Below are 16,525 nucleotides of genomic sequence, written 5' to 3' on the forward strand. Positions count from 1 at the left end.
AACCTTACAGGTGAACACTCAGTCCCACAGTACTGCTTTCACCTCCAAGGCCAATCACCTGTGGTACTGTTTATAACAAATTCTAAATTTTGGGTTCCTATGACTCCTTCTTCATGTTTGATAATTTGCTAGAACAGTTTATAAAATTTAGGAAGGTTCTTTACTTACTATCCATGGTTTATTATACTACTCAGGAGCACCAATGGAAGAGATGCATAAGTCCAGCTACTGAGGCAAGAATTTTGCATGGAAATTCCACATCCTTTCTTGGACCTTACGCTTCCTCACCTCAAGGTGCTCACCAACTCAGAAGCTCTCTGAACCCTATCATTTAGGTATTCCCCACACAAAAAGTGGTGTTTGAGGTGATGATAAGCTAATTCCCCTGATTTGTTCATTACATATTGGGTATAATAATTATGTATAATTATTATAGGTCTATTAAAAATAAAAATGAGAAAGAAAATTAAAGAAAGAGGGCACATCACTGGATTGCAGAGTTCAATATGAAGGTAAAAAGTAGCAGTAAATCTTTTAGTCATCAAGATCCATTGAGGTGTAGACTATGGAAATTCCTAAAATGTTCTGATTATAGTAATCAGTTACTAATTTTTTAACAGTTATACTATTATTATTATATTTTGGCTTTAAGTTGTGGTACACTTAGCTAGAAGTAGTTTAAGAAAATAAATTGGGAAAACTTATTATTGCTTTCTGTGATGGAAAGTTTAAAACTGTTACAGAGCTGGGAGCTTCTGGGAAAATGAGGCAGCCAAAGACACACCACTTCAAATCCCAATTCTTGTGATCAAGTCAGAAATATTTCAGAGCAAATGTGTTGTGCAGAATCACAATAAGAGTTTATTGAAGGGATAGGAAATGGGTAAGGGACACTCTCAAGGGAGAGAGTGGATCCTCTTAGAGTGGAGAGGGACAATGTACCTCTCCTGCACTCTATTTTTATTGAACTTCCCAGAGAAGTTTCCAAATAGCCCCACCCAGGATCACCTCTTGACATTTGACTAAAAGCAGGATGACATTAGACTTTCAAGTCCCCATTGCCATGATAACTTTAGGTCATTTTGACCCATGCCAACCAGTTCTAAATTGCATTCTTAACCATAAATTCTTACAGATGTTATGGTATAAAGGGATTGCCTCCCTGAGTTTCAGGATTTAGTCTATGAAAAGGGTCAGAAAAGCATCTTCCTTCAGGGCAACTTGGGTTTCTCTTATCAACATTATTTCAGGTCTACATTTCTCCTACAGATAACAGAAAATTTGCTGAGGATTGTAGTATATTTTGTCCATTTGGGCCAAACAAGGCTGCAAGGTAAATTGGTTGTTGGGAAAGAAAGCATGTAGGGGTCAGCATGGTGGGCCCATTTTATAGAATTATTCCCTTAACCTCATGTTCCCACTGTTTACACCTGTTTGTCCCCTATCAAGGCTAAATAATGTAATCAATAATTTTCCTCTTTAAAAAAAACCACATTACCGAGGGAAGAGAACGTCATTTTTACTGCCTGTATATTCTCATTTTAATTTGTGTATACTCATCTGTGTGTGCACTAATTTATTTCAGCACCAAAGACAACTATAAGAGATACATTTGAGATCATGTGACCCATTGATTCATGATGGATTAGAGTAGGAATTCACTCTTTTTGATTAAAATTATCTAATGGTTACTGAAACTTTCATTCTTGTACCCAATGTCAGTCTAATAACAAGGACAGAGTTTTGAGAAAAAGGAAAATGAAGTTGTATTGCTTTACTAGCAAAACAGAAATTCAGGGGACTCGTGTCCCAGAGGCTCTGGCCCATCAGGGAGAATAGGAGTTTTCTCAAGAGGTGATCCAAAGACTACATTCCAGGTGTCCAGAATTGTAATTCCCCTGTTAATTTGGGAGAGGGAGAAGAAGAAAAGATGCTAATTTTTAAAATATGCCTCAGTGACAGAGCAGCAAGGGCTATATGCAAAGCACAAGATGGTTCGTTGCTACTTTTTCCCACTGTTGATTTCTACATTCCATTTCTATCAGAAAATGAGTGATGACATCTCTAAGCTACTTCTTGCTGAGAGGGTCAAGTTGAGGGGAAGTGACCTGAAGTCCTGTTCTCTAACAGGTGAGAAATGGAGACATCAGGGCCATCCAGAGGCCCATGGTAGCAGTTCACAGGTGAGTAAAGGCATACATAGGGTAGGAATCATGTTAAGACAACAATGAACAACACAGTAAAGCATTATTTTCCATAAAAAAAAAAAAAGAAGAAAGAAAGAAAGAAAGAAAGAAAGAAAGAAAGAAAGAAAAGCACAAAAGCAATCAGTATTTCAGTCAGTCCCTGAAAACCATGATTATAGTATTTTGGTCATACTTTCCCACCAGGTGTTTAAGACCAAGTTGGTCAAAAATTGACTTTGTTCCAATTTACTCCTAGGGTCAGCTTAGAGTCCTCAGAGATCAATCTCTTAGTAATAAGTGAGAAGCCTCTGGTAGCCTTTCTCATGCCATCTACCAAGATGGATAAGGGTCTTGGTGACCATGTGTGCCTTCCTTTTGAAGCATCAGGGACATTTTCCTCTCTAGTGACCTTCCTCTTTGTAGAATGTGCACTGGTTGACCTCCTGTTCTCTAGGGTCCTGAAGATCCCACTGATATGGAGGTTGGGTGACTTACAGGAGTTGCAGGGACCTTAGAGTGGTCCTATTGTTCCCTGAGTCTGAGCTGACTTTAAAGGGCAAGGATCAAAATGTGGCAAATTTTTCATTGTCCTATTTATTTCTTTGACTTTTGTCTCCAGGTTTGTGGTTTTAAACATCCAACAGGCCAATTTCACCAGTCTTAAAGTGGAATTTCGATGTCTATAAGTTTACAGTTACTCTTTCTATTTAATTGAGGACAGATTAGTAATGAAAGTCCGCATTTTACACTATCTGTCATGTAGGTGATCACTTATTGTCTTAAATTAACTCAGGCTGTTCTGTTAGAAAGAGTATTTCAGAGTTTTACAAGGAACATGCAAAATGAACACTAATGTATCTTTGGTATCTATTTAGCCTCTACAAAGAGTCATATATTTATCAACTTTATTACACACAATTTTACGGTTATTTTTTATATTTTTATTTGCTCTAATTAGTTATACATGATAGTAAAATACATTTCAATTCATTGTACACAAATGGAACACAATCTTTCATTTCTCTGGTTGTACATTATATAGAGTCATACCATTTGTGCAACAATACATGTACCTAGAATAATGATGTCCATCTCATTCTGCCATATTTCCCACCCTTGTGCCCCCTCACCACCCCTCATTCCCCTCTGCCCTATCCAGAGTTCCTCCATTCTTCCTTGCCTCCCACCTTATGGATCAACATCCACATATCAGAGAAAACTTTTGGCCTTCAATTTTCTGGCATTCGCTTATCTTCTTAGCATGATATTCTCCAGCTCCATCCATTTACCTGCAAATGCATAATTTTATTCTCTTTTAAGGCTGAGTAATATTCCATTGTGTATATAAGTCACAGTTTCTTTATACATTCATCTATTGAAGGACATCTAAGTTGGCCCCACAATTAAGCTATTGTTAATTGAGTTGCTATAAACATTGCTGTGGCTGTATCACTGTAGTATGCTGATTTTAAGTCCTTAGGGTATAACCCAGGAATGGGATAACTGGGTCAAATGGTGGTTCCATTCCAAGTACTCTGAGGAATCTCCATACTGCTTTCCAGAGTGGCTGCATAATTTGCAGTACCACCAGCAATGTATGAGTTTACCTTTTCCCCCATATCCTCACCAACATTTATTGTTGCTTGTATTCTTAATAATTGCCATTCTGATTAGAGTGAGATGAAATCTTAGTTTTGATTTGCATTAATTGCTAGAAATGTTGAACATTTTTTCATATATTTGTTGATTGATTATATACCTTCTGTGAAGTGTCTGCTCAGTTCCTTAGCCCATTTATTGATTGGGTTATTTGTTTGTTTGTTTGTTTGTTTGTTTGTTTGTTTTTTAGGTCAAAAATTGACTTTGTTCAATTTTTGTTTTTAAGTGTTTTAGTTCTTTATATATATTCTGGAGATTAGTGCTCTATCTTATGTGCATTCGGTAGAGATTTTCTGCCACTCTGCAGGCTCTCTCTTCACATTACTCATGGTTTCCTTTGCTGAGAAGAAGCTTTTTAGTTTGATTTCATCCCATTTATTGATTCTTGATTTTACTTCTTTCACTTTAGAAGTCTTGTTAAGAAACTCAGCTGACATGATGAATTTTACTTTTTGGGGCATTGTGTGAGATAGTCAGCTGGCCAGCTTAATAAAGACTCTCAAATTTGGACTTCTCAGTGGTGATCGGTCTGTTTTTAAGTTGTGCCCCATAACAATTACTTCTGAAACATGAAGCAAATAAGAAGTCTAAGAGAGCTCTTAACTTACATTTTGTGGAAAAAGTGGCAAAATGTTTTTTATGTTTCATATGATCAACATTTTACAATTTACCCAAACCTTTATTTAAGTTTTACATTATATATCCTGGGTTTTTTTTTTTGTTTTTAGATCATAATAATCTTTTTTAAAAAATACTTTTAGTTGCAGATGAACAATACCTTTATTTTGTTTATTTAGATTTATGTTGTGTAGGGATTGAATCCAGGGTTTCAAGGGTGTTAGGCAAATTACCACTGAGCCACAACCCCAGTCCCAAGATCATAGTAATCTTTACAACAAAAATAGGCATCTTTTGAACAAAAGATTAAATAAACTTATTTCTTTGGAGTCATTCTAACATGGAGAAAGATGAAAGGCAGAGCTTAAACTCAGGTGAAGTTTGCCTTTTTATAAATCTTAAAGAATTTTATTTCTGAAGCTGATCTTTGCCTCTTTTTTCAAAGTGTCAGTCTACAGAATTCTCATGTATTGGTTCCTGGGTCTATCTGAATGTCAGTTAACATTACAATATTACTGTGATGGGCTGACAGATCTGACTCCATGAGAATGTTCTAGGCCAGACTCTAAGGGAAATGACTAAACAGACTCCATTTTGCTCTGAGACCCATGTTATGTAGGAAATTAGCTTCTCCCATGGGAACACCCCACCTCTGTGCCCATCATCAGTTACGTGGTGTGACATGTTTAATAATATACAATGGCAACTCCTATGTAGTAAAGAATTGCTCTCTTTTGATTTCTATTGCTCCTAAACAATATACCATGTGAACAGTAATTGTGTGGATGTTAGCAACCATTCTTTAGTTTGTACCTAGGTAAGGATCATTTTGACCCACTTCCCCCTCTGTCGATGATTTCATGATGTTAATGTGTAATTTCGAATCATAGCAACAGACACTTATGATTAATGTGATTTTTGGTATAAGAACCCCTACAACACTGTGGTCGGGGCTGTTCTCCCAATAGCCATTTTTTGGGGCATTGTGTGAGATAGTCAGCTGGCCAGCTTAATAAAGACTCTCAAATTTGGACTTCTCAGTGGTGATCGGTCTGTTTTTAAGTTGTGCCCCATAACAATTACTTCTGAAACATGAAGCAAATAAGAAGTCTAAGAGAGCTCTTAACTTACATTTTGTGGAAAAAGTGGCAAAATGTTTTTTATGTTTCATATGATCAACCTTTAAACAAACCAGGTTCTCCTTATTACTTATAAAAATACATTTAAATTTCCATCCTAGTGTAAGGAGTAACACAAAATTTTATATAAAACTTATTGACACAGATTACCTTCATCTAGTTATAAAACATTAAGTGACATAAATAAATACTAACCAAATTTGTTTTTTTTTCTTTGTAAATCTAAAGTAAATTATTGCTACAGACAATTTTAGTTTGGAGAACACCTACTTGGTACTCTTCCTAAGTTTTGTATTTTAAAAGACTTGCATACTTGGAGAATAAGAGTACATCTAATATACAAGGAAATGAGTAATGGTTAGCATCACAGATGGCCTTATCCTAAGTTTAATTTTTAAAATATAAGAATCAATAGTGTATGCAACTTTAATCACAGGTCTACAAAGTTTGGAAGTACTAGCAAAATCAAAGTATAGCCTTAAATCTCTTATACACTTAAGAAACAGTGTTAATAATCAGAAATAGACTTACTTAGAGCAAACAGATAAAAGCCAGGTTTTTAAATTGCAGTGGTTCTTTTATGTCAGATCCAATGTATGAAAGAGAACATTTGTTGGTTATCTTGTCGATAAACCTACACAAACTTTCATTTTACAAACTTTCATATATCACTTAGACAAGGTTCAGACAAAGTTCTCAGATGTATTCATATCTCTAGTTACATGTATTTAGGATGTCAATTATATTTGTAACAACATAAAATACCAGTTGTTTATTTAACCATTTGTGAAGTAATCATTTAAAAATCTTTAAAGCATGTACAAACCCTAATTGCTTTAAAACTTAGTTTCCCTAAGTAATAAATACCTAACAGAGCCAAGAAAAATTATCTGGATAGATAAGAGCAGATCAATATTTTAGTCTTGCTTTATAGCAATACAATAAAATTCAAATTACAACTGGGTGTGGTGACCCATGCCTGTAATCCCAAAAGCTCTGGAGACTGAGGCAGGAGGATCCTGAGTTAAAAGTCAGCCTCTGCAATTTAGCAAGGCCCAAAGCAACTTAGTGAGACCCTGTCTAAATACAAAATACAAAAGAGGGCTAGGGATGTGGCTCAGTGGTTAAGTGTCCCTGAGTTCAATCCCTGGAACCAAAAAAAAAAAAAAATTATATATATATATATATATATATATATATATATATATATATATATATATATATAATTACATTGTGCTAATTATAGCCACTTTAATTATATATACGAACTTTTTGAGATTTACCTTCAATAAGCCTCCTGCAACTTATTTATACATTCCATAAATTGTTTACATTATTAGTTTTGTCCAATCTCTCTTTTCTAGTTTCAGACCATTTCTTAAATTTATAGTCTAAAATAATCCTTATGAAATTTCTGAATTCAAATTATTCCTATTTAGTAATATGGAACACATTATGCTTTTCATAGTACTTTAATTGAAATACGGCTGAAACATTTTGTATTCTTTGCATATAGAATTATCATCTGTCATAATTATAACTCTTAGTAACCTTTTGACAAATCTTAAGGTTAATCTGGAGCAAACAGATTTTTGTTTCTGGTTAATACACAGAAACAAATAATCTTAAACTGTTTTTTCCATTTTCCTGAGAAACACTTGCAAATGAAGTTGTTGCTTCTTGGGTGAGAATATTATCTGTTCATTTAATTTCCACAATAAATTTTATCCTAGGAGAGGTAGTGGAACAATCTGGTCTATACAAAAACTGTGCCTTAACCCCACTCCCTGCCTCCAGTTGCATTTAAGGGATAGGAACACAGGATATTGCTGAGGCTGTCCTGTTTCCCTTATTATCATATTGCCATCAACTTTACATGAGTTCCCCATCTTCAATTGTAACCCAAAGCTCCTTTTGGGGGCTTATTCTTATTAGGAAATATATTGATATTCAATGGAAGAGGCCCCTTTCCCTTTTTTTTTTTTGACTCTTAAACTTTTTATTTTATTTGTTCTAATTAGTTGTACATGACAATAGAATGCATTTATACATTTTGATAGATCATACATAGAACGTAATCTCTCATTTTTCTGATTATACATATTGCAGGATCACATTGGTCATGCAGTCTTACATGTACATGAGGTAATAATGCCTGTTTTATTCTACTATCATTCCTTCCCCCATACCCCTTCTCCTCCTTTCACTCTCCTCTAATTTTAAAAAATCATTTATTTATTTATTTATTTTTTACAGACTGCATTCTTTTCTTTAAACTTCATTGAAAGGATTTTTTGCAAAGGCTGTCAACAAAACATGGATTGTCATTTTCTTCCCCTGAGGAGAACAGCAGCCTTCACCTCCCCACCGCCACCAAGCACAAGGGGCTGAAATTCAGGGTAGAGTCTCCATTCTCTTTGCCCATTTTTTTTTTTTTTTTTTTTTTTTTTTTACAGTCCAAGTAGCTTTTCTGGGACTTTTTCTTTCACCAACATGGCTGGCGTCCCTAACCCACAACAAGACAATCTGCAGCTGCCTATGGCCAGGTTGAGAAGCAGTGCCCAGACTGCCAACACTGGGTTGAAGAGATATGAATTTTTGAACCCTTTTTTCTGGTGTCCTGCTATCCTTGTACACCAGAGGCAGTGCACCTCAAATTAGTTTCTGGCTGTTCAGACTCCTTATTTTACACCTGTGTAAATGCCTGCACATACAGTATTTCTTCCACTTATTTTACCTCTGAGAGACCAACTCCAACTGCAAGATCATACAGTAGTTCAGAAACCATTCAAAGGCCAGATCGTTACAGTAAAACATCTTTTTCTTTGACAGGCTTATGCTTAGGTGACCCTTTCATCTAAGATCTTTCCCAAAGGTTATCTATAGGATCAATGTAGTATTGCCCATGTTTTAAAGGTCCAGTAACATATAAACAAAAACACAGAGACACAAAACCACAGAGAGGATCCACAAAATTATGGCTGACAGAAGGGAACTTTTAAAACAGAAACACCAGACAGAGGAAAAATTAAATTCCCTACTTCCACTTACCCATGACTCCTACACCAGCAATACCACAGATGTACTCATGAAGAGGAGCCAGATATTCCTGCAAAGGGGAATTAGATGTGTAGAATCAAACATCTCTGTGTGCACACCAGGGGAGTTAATAGATGGTCAAAGTGTTGAGAGTTTACTGCAATCAGTTTCCTTTTTCTCAAAGTAGACCAAGATGGAGCAATCCATACAGTTCAGGGAGAGAAGGTAGGAGTTCCCCAAAGCCAAAGGGGCTTCAGCAGTTGCTATGGTCCTTCAGTTTCTCCCTGAGGAATTCACAAGAATAATTTCTCCAGTTTTACCTGAGGCAAATTCATGTGTCTCATAACTCCAGCAGTCAGCTTTCAACAAGTTTGCCTTACATCCTAAGCATGGAAGTGGGATTGCTTGAAGTTCAAGGCTTGCCCAAGAAACCTGGAGCATAGGGAGCTTTGGGTCCCATCTGGGGTAAAAATTTGATACTGAAAGCTCAGTCAGTGGTCCTGATACCAATCCAATAATGAAGACACCGTTTTGAGAAAAAGGAAATAGAAGTGTTATTACTTTGCTAGTAAAGGAGAAACACAGGGAACTCCTGACTCAGAGGCTTCCCATCAGGGAGAACAGGGAATTTTTAAAGAGGTGATTCAAAGTCTATATTCCAGGTGTTCTCTGTCTGGAGTTGAAATTCACTTGTTAATTTGGGAGAGGGAAAAGGAGAAAAAAGAGAAAATAATCAGGTCATTTAAAAATAAACCTCAGTGGCAGAACAGCAAGGGCTATATTTAAAGCATGAGGTGGACCATGTTACATAATGCTACATCAACTTCTAAGCTAGAGGTCAAACCCTGAAGAACCTAATAAATTCATAGGGTTTGAGTATTAAGTAAAATCCTATTCAAATTCATGCACATATGAATGTCTGCTAATATTTTTCACATTTCTGTTGTATTAATTACCTATTTTGGTAAGGCTGAACAAATTTGATAATCTCATAATAGAGGAAAGACATCTTGAATTCTTCACTGTTGTCAGCAACAAACACAACAACATGGGGGTAGGTATAAAATATTACTCATTTACATGGAATACCAAGGAATCAGAAGATAAGAAAGAAGCTAATGTAAGTTGTTTGGATTCTACTACATATATGGTGCTGGATCACTCAAACATTTAGTAATCAACTTACATAGGAATTTTTCAATGGGAGGAGTAATAAAATAGTCACATGGAGATTTAATAGCTAACAGATGGAAAGTTAAAAAGTAAACCAATATATACAAATTGCTTCTTACACTTTCACATCCTGGGAGTTTTGAATGGCTTGGCTGCTAAATGTATACAAGATAAATTTAACAGCTTTACTGACTTTCCAAAACCAAACAAGCAATAAACAAAGAAAGAGTAAAAGCAGACCCAGGGAAAAACAGTACTGAAGGCACTAATGTTATTGAAGCTATTGGCACAATTCTGATTCATAATGCTTGTGATTTTACAATATGATAATACAAAAGTAAGTAATGGACTTTAAAATTTAGGGTAGATTAAAGGGGGGGAGGGGATGGAGGTATGAAAGATGGTGGAATGAGACAGACAGATATCCTTACCCTATATACATGTATAATTACACAAGTGGTGTGAATCTACATTGTGTACAACCATAGAAACAAAAATTGTACCCAATTTGTGTACAGTGGAATCAAAATGTAGTCTGTAAAAATAAAATATAAGAAAGATTATCTTGTTAGTTCTTCTAGTTCACTGTACTTACTAACTCAGTCTGTGAGTGTTCCTAGAGTAACTTGAATTTCCTAGTTTTTTTCTCCCATTTCATCAATTTTTCACCAGGTTTTTTATACTTTAAAATTTTCATGGGAAATTTTTAGAAATGCATCTGTCATTATTTTTGCACTTTCCATTCTCACTAAGTTTCTCTTTTATCAATTCAATCAAGTATAAAAAGGCCTTCTAGGACACTAAATTAGGCCTTGGAGTTGGTCAGTGAATCTCAGCATTTTGTTCATGGATTAAGCACAGTGGAAGGAAATGGAGGAATCTCTACTATCCATATTGACTGGGGAAGAGGGAGATGAATCATTGTGGTATATTTACCATCAACTATGTTTAAAAAGTAGTACTAGAAACTTCTTCAAGTAAAGAAAACAAAAGGGATGAGTAGATGACTGTCTTTTAGAAGAGTAGAAGAGAGAACAGAATGTGAACTATTTTTCTTTCCCTTACTCTATCATTATTTGAATGACAAATAAACAAGTCCTTGTCCCCAGTGTCAATTCAATAAAGAAGACACAGTTTTGAGAAAAAGGAAAAAAAAATATTTATTGCTTTGCTAGCAAACCATAAGCATAGGGAACTCCTATATCAGAGACTGTGATTCTGCCCATCAACATTTTTTTAAGAAATGATTAATTTCAGGTGTTCCTTATAGGAGGTGTGATTCACTTGTTATTTGAGAGATAGCCATTTCTTAGATCTTTTGCTGTCATCCCTGAAGTCTGAATTACTTGGTATCTGTGGTGGGTATGTGCTCAAAGATAACTCAGCCTAGGAAGGGAAAAAGGTACTTCTACCCGCCCCCCCCACCCCCACCAAGTTAGGGAGGGCAAGAAGCAGAAGAGGAAAGGAAAACATGTCCATCTTAAAATTAGCCTCAGTGGCAAAGCAATAAAGGCAATCTCAAAGCATGAAGTGGAACACTGTTGCACAAGAACAAAGCCATGAACTGTTTCCCTCTGAGTTGGCAAAGACTATTCACAGATTTTGAGAATATTGACAAGAAGATGAAACAGACATCAGAGATCATGAGTATAGCTTTCATATTGGGTGCAACAACGGATCACAAAGAACTTTAAATGAACTGTGGATTGAAAAAAATGAGATTATATTTGATGTTCACTGTAGTTTGAACCATGATTTTGATCTGGAGGATTACTTGCAATAGTGGTTAAACATGACAAGGGTTTTTATGGTGTAGTCAGAACACCTCAGAATTTGTTTATTCTGACTCACTGGAACCTATAAGGATGGTACTCATGAATTGACACTGGTTCACGCTCTAAATTTAAGTGAAAGTGCAATTTAGTAAATTAAGCTAACTTAACTTTATAATTTGTGCTTAGTAATATGGAAACAATACAGTTTACTCATAGGTTCCTAAAAATTCCATTTTGTTTCATTTTGTGATATTTTATTCTCTTTGTGATTTTACAACATTGTCTAATGCTTAAAAAAAAAATTTCCTCCCTGAGCCCACAATGAGTCTTTCACAATCTATCTCTAACATAAGAAAAAGGCATTTCAATTGAAAAGAAACAGACCTTTATTTTACACATAAGGTAAAAACAAGGATCAGTATCACACTTTGTTCTTTTCCATGTGGTTAAGAGTTAAAAATCCAAATCCCGCCAAGGAAACTGATGCCATGATAGTATCTGCCATTCATGATTTAGAAATTTAACACTTAGCAAAGTGAGGGCAAAATTTCCTTTCTCTCAGCTGCCTACAAATATTTCATATTTTTGTCAAAAGACTCTTTTAAAAAATGTAGAAAATAGATTCTGATGAGAAAAGGAAATACCAGGCATGAGGAAATGGTGAAGAAAATACACATAGTTGATTTATCTCGTCACCTTTTATGTCTAGAGGTTGAATGTATACAAGAGATGCGTTCCTGATGATGAATAAGACAGACTGATGAAATACAAAGAGCCATTCTTAGAGGCATGGAGTTATGGCTCTGGGACCACAGCCCCATCTAAGTTTGTCTTCCATTGCTTATCATCCTGACAGAGATGTGCACATTGGTGTGCCTACTTTATCTAGACCAACCCTCCTGCGTAGAGATCAATGAGTAAACTGAGACCTAGAAATGAGCCAGCTCAGATTTACAGAGTTAGGTAACTTAGTCACATGAATGGGTGAAGATTCTCAAAGATTACTGAAACCCGTAGGATCATCACCAACCCATCACATTATTTGTGCAAGATCAATTCAATATTTCAGATTAAAAATGTCTATAGGAATAATTAAATTGAGGAAAGATGCTTTCATGTATAGGTACAATTCTGATGAGTCACAATAAAACTTCTTGTAGTAACCAACATTTATTCAACAAATATTTACATGACACACTGTGCCAGGGACTTATCTGGGAATACTACAATGAACACAATTGTAAAAGGAAAAAAAAAATACTGTCCTCATGGAATTCAGAAATTGTGTGGCAACTAACACTGTTCACAAAACAAATATAGCAAAACTACAGAATGTTAAAAGTTGTCAAAGGTTATAGAGAAAAATAAAGGAAAGGGGGCAGGCTACAATTTTAAATAGAAGGTCAGGGCAGGATTTATTGAAAATGCTGTAACTGATCACAGACTTGAGAAAGGTGAAAAAATCCATTGGGAATAAATTGGAGAAAAACATTCCAAATTCCTGTAGAGGGCCAGGTAACATGCTACAAATGACTTAGCAAGTGAAATATGATTATTATTTTTGTGTAATTCTCTAAAATTCCAATAAGAATAAATTTGTGTGGGTGGGAAACTTGTATAATAATCATATTTTTGAAAGACATTCTATTGAGTTGTGGAGATACTGGATGATAGGTTAAGGCATCACTTTGGGTTAGCATATTAAAGTTAATCATGACATGGGTTCCAAAGCTCCCATGTTGGTCCTAATAAATATGGATTGCTCAGGGGAGACCACATGTGTGGGAACCATGTGCTGCAGCTGACTGAGACATTCCATCTCTAGTCTCTGGGATCACAGGTGGGCATGAAAGCTGTGTAGATGAGGTTGTGATCCTCACCCCAGTAAAACAGAAGTGCTACCGCTCAGTCACTCTCAGCTTTGCTCAATGTAGAAACACAAGTGGGCCAAGGCAGAAACTGGCACAACTTTGTAAGATATCTTCTAAAAATTAAGACTCCTTTGGGAAATCCTTAAGAAGCAGATCTGGCCACACCAGCCCTTGGGTATATACACAGTTCCCTCAATTGAAGACAGTTGAGAGGCACTATGGTAACAAGGAGGATGTTCTGACTGTTAGATCTGAAAGTATCTCAATGGTTAAACAGAAAGAATTTGTCCCATGTAAGGAAGAGTGAATAAGGCCAGAGAAGAACAAACACAGGGCAGTGGCAAGAAACAGTGGGTGATCTGACAGTAGGTCAGAAGATTCTTTTCTGAACCTAAAATTCTCAGGAGCGGTTGTATCCTGGCTCAGGCTTAAAGGATCTGCAAGGGAAGAGAGTAAATAAAAATTTGGTTTACTAGCATTTTGTTGAGTGGGAATTTGGAGGGTCTGTGTCTGACCTTGTTATAGACATGTTAGGGTGTGTCTGAGTCTTATCTAAGTAATATGGGGAAGGGAGCTTATTGCAATAAGCAATGGCTTAAGTAAGACTTTGAGATAGTGGGAATTTCTTTAACCTTTGCTATTTCCTAGGATCTCAGGACTTAGGTAAATTTAAAAAATATCAGTATCAATACTTGATCATAAATCATAAATGATATAAATGAAGACTTCAAATTCTTATTCACTACAGAATCTGACAAATAAATGTGTTGATGAATTTTTTAAAAACATGATGTCCAATATCATGTAGTCTGGCAGACATGTGCTAGAATAAAATCAATCTCTTGGATATATGATTAACCCAAATTGAAATTGAAAAACTAGATACTGCAAACTACTTAGATATTAGGAACCTAAGTGAAAAAAGGAAAATGTCATGCCTTGGACCACTTTATAAGTTATGAGATACATTATTCAATCTATTCTCTAAAACCATAGCAACAGACACAAAATATAGTGAAAGATGAGTAATTTGAAATTTTATCATAATTATCAGAATCAAGAAGACCTATAAATAGCCATTTCTTTATATAATTTTTAAAATTTCACTTGGTCTAAATTGTAATTTTTAATTTTCAGTTTTCTTCAATAGGGAAATGAAATTTTTCTACATAAATTGAATATTTTCAAGTCTACAGATCCAATCTCTAATTTTCTCATCTTAAATCATCATACCATAAAGTATTGCTCAGTGTCAGTGACAAAATGCTTGCCAAAATCCCAGCTAAGCATATCCATTTATAGTGGCAATACCCTGAGCTGTGGAGCACATCACTCTCACTGAATCATTTCTGATTAAATCTCTGGACGATTGCAGAAATGCTCAGTCTGTTGATTGAGTGTCTTAGTCAATTTTGTGCTGCTATAATGGAATACCTGAGATTAGGTAATTTATAAAGAACAGAGATTTATTTCTTATAGTTCTAGAAGCTGTGAAGCCTAAGGTCTAGGGCTGTGTATTTTGCAAAATTATTCTTGCTGTATCATTCCATGACAGAAAGCAGAAGAACAGGAGATTATTGTGAGAGAGCAAGAGGTGGCCAAACTTGCTTCAACATAAAACCACTCTTGCAATAATGAACTCACTCCCAATATGGCACAATTCATTCCTAAGGGCAGAGAACTCATAACTTAGTCACCAGTTAAAGGTCCTCACTACTCAATACTCGCACTGGGGATTGAGTTTCTAACACATGAACTTTGGAGGACACATCCAAACCACAGTGCCAAGTAAGAAAGAGACTTTGATTAAATAATCTTGAGGACATGAAGTCTATGCATAAGCTTTGATCATAAATATACTCCCTCAGTTTCATACCTCAGGAAAACTACATTCCTATGAGGGAATCCAAAGTAGAGCTGGCATGCAACCACCATCCTACCTACAGTGGAAATTTTCTTCTCAACAAGTCCACAGGTTTTAGCAACATAAAAAATAATATGCTATGTGACCACTGCCACTGCTGAAAAAAAATCAGTTATGTCAAGTCCACCAAAAAAACACAGAAACAGTTTCATTAAAGAAATAGTTTTGCTTTTGGTTTACTGTAAAGACCTCCAAAGTTATTGATCCGATCAAGGGAATAAGGTGAATTTTCTGTTCATGCTATAAAAAGCTTTTAAAATTATGCAATAATTGTACCCTTTGCTTGTTTAAAAACCAAGTCACAAACAAAAAGCTTTTTAAAAAGAAATGAATATGATTTGACAAAGCAGCAGCTCCTCTTCATTGGGATTATTAAAATTGGTTCACTATCTGTTTTCTATAAATGTTCCACAAATAAGAATTTAATTCAATATAACTGAAATCCAAGCAAAGGAGAGGAAATATTTATATGAAAGCTCCCAATGAACAGACATACCCACCTCAATCTGTATGGTGTTTACACATACAAGGTCTGAGAAATGGATGGGAATTCCACTCATCATTCAGAATTCAAGCCCATGATTTGGTAATAAAAAGTGAAGAGATGTTTTTATAACATCATCTGCACTAGATTACTCACTGACTTCATTATCTACATTATTTTACTTTTGAAATACTCATAGGCTGAGGAAAGACCTCAGTGGTAGAGCACTTGTGTAGCATTCACAGGCCCTGGATTTGATCCTCAGTATCACAAAATGAAAGAAAGAAGAAAGAAGAAAGGAAAATAAAATATTTGTTATTTTTTCAAATATTAAGGTAAATCCAAGGATGAGTACAGAAATTTTTTTCCATCTCCTTTCACAAAATAGATACTGGAAGGAATGTTTCTTTGCATGAGGAAGTTTTAAAAGGAAACAACTACTTGGCAAATATAACCAAGTGTCAAAAGAGGGTTGTTACATAGTAAATTGCCTACAGCTTGCATGTTACCATTAAAAAATATGCAGAGTATATAAGTACAGTGTGATTAGTTTTCTAGCTTAAATGTCACCCATGTATATATTTGTGTACATACACATCATGCTCTTAAATGCATAGGAAAAGGTCTGAATATAGATGTTTGCAGTCTTTTCATATA

General features: G+C 35.4%; 1 long non-coding RNA gene across 1 annotated transcript; it reads right to left on the minus strand.

Moving 5' to 3' along the window:
* Positions 1-3,356: 3,356 nt before the first annotated feature.
* On the minus strand, positions 3,357-9,252 carry LOC124965668 (uncharacterized). The gene is made up of 3 exons (XR_007105219.1): positions 8,962-9,252; positions 8,654-8,711; positions 3,357-3,475 (listed from the first exon to the last, which is right to left on the minus strand). It is a non-coding gene; the product is annotated as an uncharacterized LOC124965668 (long non-coding RNA).
* Between the last annotated feature and the right edge of the window lie 7,273 nt (positions 9,253-16,525).

The sequence above is a fragment of the Sciurus carolinensis genome, chromosome 15 (assembly GCF_902686445.1).
Source record: "Sciurus carolinensis chromosome 15, mSciCar1.2, whole genome shotgun sequence".
Lineage (NCBI taxonomy): Eukaryota > Metazoa > Chordata > Mammalia > Rodentia > Sciuridae > Sciurus > Sciurus carolinensis.